We start from the raw sequence: 5,786 nt of genomic DNA, 5'->3' as shown, positions 1-5,786 counted from the left end.
AGAGCTCCTCAGCGCCAATCTGCCCCACGAAAAACCCCAATGTTAGCCTCTAGGGACTGCATCATCCTCGTCTGCCCTCTACGTCAGATTTTTCGGCAGTTCCCCGCAGTTCCGGCTGTTCTCCGCAGTTCCGAATTTCGCCCTCTGCGTCAGCTTTCCCAGCAGTTCTGGCTTCTAGCTTTTGCGTCATCTTTCCCGGTAGTTCCGGCAGTTCCGGGTTTTGCCCTCTGCGTTAGCATTCCCGATTGTTCCGACAATTCTGGCTTCTGCCCTCTCTGCTTCTGCATTCACTGCCCCTCAACTGCAACTCTAATCACTCTCTCGACTTCCTCAGCAAACCCTGCCCCAGAAAGTTGAAATCTTGATCAACTTGGTGCGTTCTCCAAGTGACCCTCAAGCCTCCTCTTATACTTTTCTTGTTGTCATATCAACGGTCAAGATTAAGTCTCTAATCAACAGTTAAGATTAGATCTGGCTTGATCCATGACTTTTGGACCATTCTAACACAATTTTATATTAATTCACATTAATATTTTAATTTCCCTAAGTTTAGACTTAGGGACTCCATTAAAAATAGTAATTATTTTAATATCTCTCGAACTGTTTGGAATCTACCCAAACCCTTTCTGGGTATTGGAGATCTCATGTGCCTTAGCCTTTCCACCAATTTTCATGGCTAGAGCACATCCGATGCTACCCCAAATCAACGGACATTTCAAAGCCTTGATCGAAAACCAATTCGAGAAGAAAATCAAGATATTGAAGACTGATAATGGGAGTGAGTATGAATCAAATGAATTCCAAGATTATTGCAGAGAAGATAACATTAAGAGGGGAACTACAATGCCATACACTCCCGAGCAGAATGGTGTGGCTGAAAGGAAGAATCGCTCTATTGTAGAAGTTGTTTGTGCCATGCTTCATGATCAAGGCCTTCCAAAGTTTCTATGGGCTGACGCTGCAAATACCGCCGTGTATGTTCAAAACCAATGCCCTCATCAAGCATTGGACTCCAAGACTTCCGAAAAAATGTTCACTAGTAAGAAACACAATGTCTCTCATTTTAGAATTTTTGGAAGCCCCATATATTTTCATGTGTCGAAAGGGAAAAGAATCAAATTGGGTGCATCTGGGAAGAAAGGAATCTTTGTGGGCTATGGTGAAAATTCTAAGGGATATAGAATTTATGTGGCTAGTCAAAATAAAGTTGAGATAAGTCATGATGTTACCTTCGACGAAGATATGGCCCTCAGAAAGATCAACAACCTTCCTATCCTAAGGAAGGACAAAGAAGCTGACACAGGAAATCAGGGTGAAAAAGAGGACGAAACGATGCCTGATGTTGATGAACCTATGGATCCTATTGATCCACTCCCTCATGAGCCTTCCTCCTCCAAGAGGAGACCCTCATGGCTTAGGGAGACTCTTGAAGATGCTGAGAGGCACATTGCACCAAGGAGGACTTTCTGTGAAAGCAAGAAGTCGAACAGGTGTCAAGGATATTTGATCGCACTATCATTCAACAATGAGCCTTCATCATTCGAAGAAGTCGTGAAGCAACAAGTATGGAAGGATACTATGAATGAAGAATACGAGTCAATTATGAAGAATGATGTCTGGGATGTGGTCCGTAGACCCCAGGACAAATCGGTTATCACTTCTAAGTAGCTCTACAAAATAAAGCATGGAATTGATGGAAGTGCAGAAAAGTTCAAGGCTCGCTTTGTTACTCGAGGTTTCTCTCAAAAGGAAGGTGTAGATTGCAATGAGATATTTGCACCTGTTGCTTGATACACCACCATCCGCTCGATCATAGCCCTTGTTGCCTCACAAGGATGGAACCTACATCAGATGGATGTCAAGACCGCCTTCTTGCATGGTTCAATCAAAGAGGAAGTCTATGTGGAACAACCCGAGGGGTTTGAAGTACATGATCAGGAATCTCATGTATGCAGGTTGAAGAAAGCTCTCTATCGATTGAAGCAAGCACCCTGAGCTTGGTATGAGAGGATCGATAGCTATCTAATGAAGCTGGGATTCACTAGAAGTGAAGTCGATCTGAACCTTTACTTTAAGGTTGAAAATGATAAACCTCTCATTCTAGTACTTTATGTGGACGACCTCTTTCTGACAGGTGCAGACCCTCTCATTCACATATGTAAGAGGGAGTTGGATTTTGAATTTGAGATGAAGGACCTAGGATCGATGCACTACTTCCTAGGGTTGGAGGTCTAGCAAAAGCCAAGTGAAATTTTCCTCTCTCAAGGAAAATATGTTGTGAAGATAGTGGAAAGATTTGGGATGGTGGACTACAAGCTTGTGACTACTCCGATGGAACTTAACTTTAAGAAGTTAAGTGGCAATGTTGTTGGACTTGAATTAGGAAATGCTTCTGAGTATCGTCAACTCATAGGAGCACTAATGTTCCTGGTGAACTCCTATCCAGACATATGTTTTGCAGTTAACGCATTGAACCAATACATGGTTGAGCCTCATCATATACATTGGATTGCCACCAAAAATCTTCTGAGATGTCTTCGGGGCACAATCACTCATGGATTGAGATACACTGCCGAAAATGTGAGGCCGCATGGTTATTTTGATGTTGATTGGGCTGGTAGTGTGGTGGATCGCAAGAGCACTTCTGGATGTTGTTTTTCTTTGGGTTCTGCTTTGATATGTTGGATGAGCAGGGAGCAGAAATCAGTTGCCTTGAGCATCGCCGAGGCCGAATACATACTTGCTTGTATGGCCTCCTATGAGGTTGTCTAGTTGAGGAAGCTCTTCAATGAGTTGTTTGGACATGTGCTGGATACCACCGTGATCCTCTGCGACAACCAGTGGGATCCGATTATCAGAGAATCCCGTGTTTCGTGATCGCTCCAAGCATATAGATATCAAGTACCACTTTATCTGGGATATGGTACAACGAGGAGCAATAAGGCTCCGTCACATTGGAACTGATGAGCAGGTCGCTGATATTCGGACAAAGCCCCTCGGAAAGGTCAAGTTCTTGGACTTTCGAGAACAACTTGGAGTCGTGGAGAGACCCTCTTATGAGGGTCTTGTATGAAATGGGCATTGAGCTCTGAGGGGCTTGGGCTATTTCTTGGAGCAGTAAGCAACCATAGGGTGAGTGGTTTAGCCTCCCCCTAGTGGTTTTTTGTGTACAAAGTGAGTGGTTCATCCTTCCCCTGTGATACTCCTTGGCGACATGTGAGAAGGACGAGTGGTTCATCCTTCCCTTGCCGAGACATCCTACCCATGCAGTCTGGGACTCACGGGAAGTACCTCTCATCTAGCCAATGAGTAGGGAAATGAGGATAGGGACCATAGTACTACCGATGAACGCATCGTGTACTACTGTACTCCCTATGCTAGGATGTCCGATATTGATCTAGAATAAATGCGAACTGACTTCGGGTCAGTAAGAGTGGTATGAGACACTCTCTTTTGATAGGCACTGACTTCGAGTCAGTAAGAGTGGTATGAGAGACTCTCTTTTGATTGGGACCGACTTCGGGTCAGTAGAGAATGGTATGATACATTCTCGATCACTTCTTCTTCATAGTTCAACAAAGCAGTGCATGAATAGCAGAAATAGTATAGATTGGCAGATGGATTAGCAGGCGGACTTCTCCCTAGTTGAGAGGGAGTGCTAAAATTGGTAACTAGGGCCAAACTCCACATGGGTCATCTTATTTATGACAGTTGATATTTTTCTTGGATTCCTCGCTCCGAGAGGTGTAGGATTGACCTAAAGACCCCCCTGATTCTGACATGTACAAATGAAGATATGATGTATTTATATTATGCACAAATTGTCAAGTTCGGCCAGCAAACTCATGTAGGCTCAGAAGCCCAACAGTCACATCTATTCATCCTCAACACTTGCCTATAAATACATGATGCCTCATCCTCATTTGGACATCACTCATTTGCATACATCTCTCTCTCTCCTCATCTGATTGGGTACGGATTTCTGGGCAGCTTCTCTCTCCACACATGCGAAGGAAAGGACATCAATTTTTCTGTTTTGGATGTTGACTAGCATTGACCAGCCAGACTGCGTTTTTGTGAGGGTTATTCTTGTTTGGGCAGGCCGCATTTCTGGGCACAAAAATCGTGGCTATCTGAACTGTTTGAGCAGCATTCACTATGGCTAGGGTTGACCGCAGGTTGACTGTTTGACCAGACTTTGACTGGGCAGAATTTCACTGTTTTGAGGGTTGTTTCATCTTGTTGTTTGGAGGCCGAAGTTCACTGAATATTTGAAGGTCAAATCTGCCCTATTGATCAGCGTTAACTTTTCTGGTTAGGGCTCTTTTGTTGCTGTTATAAATTATCAGAATTTGTAAATTGTACTATCTCTCTCTGTTGAACTATTGAAGACTAAAAGAAGATTTGATCAAGGGTTTCCCCAAATTGGGGTTTGTCCCTCGCTAGTACCACATATTGTGTCCTCTTGTCTTGGTTTGTCTTCTACTATTTACGTTTATTTTGTTCCTCTTGTCTTGGCTTGTCTTCTACTGTTTATGTTTATGTTCTAACAGCGTTTGACTTACATGTTTATGCAATTTCTAAACTGAAATTGGTATTGGTCTCATAAAGAAATTGAAGTAAAATTGCTCTAAAGCATAGAACTTACCATGGTTGCCTAAAATTAATGGAGCACTAAGAAATAACCGCATCAGCCCCTGCAAAAATACCCTTGAGGAAAATAGAAATAATGAACCTGTGAACTTGTTGGAGCAATAATGCAATAACTACTAAATTTCGTTATTGAATTTGGTTTCACTGGCAGCTGCAATATCTAGGGTTTGTGCCTGTCTTCTAAAAAATTTGGGCAGTGAATCAATTTCATGCTCTAGAAGCAAGATCTTATCCTCTTGTTGTAATTAGTGGAAATGATTAGGGGCTCGCCACAATCATCGATGGATGTCTTACCAATTGGTAGCACTATCTCCACATGGTCAGCGATGGCAGGGTTCAAGATTTTAAAAGTTTCTAGAGTGTACAAAAACATAGAGGAGTTTAGCAGTGACATTGGGCAATTGCAGGTTAAGAGCAAGCATAAGTCATCACTCATGATGCTTCTGAGTGATGGCAACCTTGAATGTAGTTAGAATCTGACACTCCATGCTTGGCGTAACTTGTGCAAAATGTTGTAGCATAATTCGTAAGTACCACGCAGCAGTACCTATGTATGAATCAATAGAGAGAAAAGTATTAAGGTGAGAAGAAATATGAATGTGATTTCAAATTCAATACAATATTGTAGAATGATCCAAAGAGAAAATTCTTTATGCCTGGATTTAAAATTTGGGATAAAATATTAATATTCCATTGAAATTCTTGAACCGTGAAGGCCACAAGCACTGGGGCACTGGGATGATGAAAAAACATTGATTAAAATATTTGCACTGGGTTGATAAAAAAATATTGATTGGTTATCGATTTTTTTTAAGAAAAGTTGAATTTGTTGGTCGAACCCAACTTGACTTTTGGAATGTTACAATATATGGAGAAGTTTGAAAAGTAGTTTTATTAAATGCATGAAGTGCAAAATATAAATGCCATTGGCCATGAGTTGGTTGGTGGAATCACTAGATGACTTCTGAGCGAAGCAGGGAGAGGTTAGTAATAATAAGGTGAGAAGGTCGCAGTAATGAAATCAAATTTTTTACATGTAAATGGGCATTACACTGTAAGACCTGGAAAGGCATACATATTTTTGGGAAATTACTAGTAAATTTGGAGTTAGACCTAGGTGATGGGGGCAATGT

The sequence above is a fragment of the Pinus tabuliformis genome, chromosome 2_1 (genome assembly GCF_031772625.1).
Source record: "Pinus tabuliformis cultivar Carrire ecotype Pingquan chromosome 2_1, CPIR1, whole genome shotgun sequence".
NCBI classification, from domain to species: domain Eukaryota; kingdom Viridiplantae; phylum Streptophyta; class Pinopsida; order Pinales; family Pinaceae; genus Pinus; species Pinus tabuliformis.
This window is presented reverse-complemented; position numbering follows the sequence as displayed.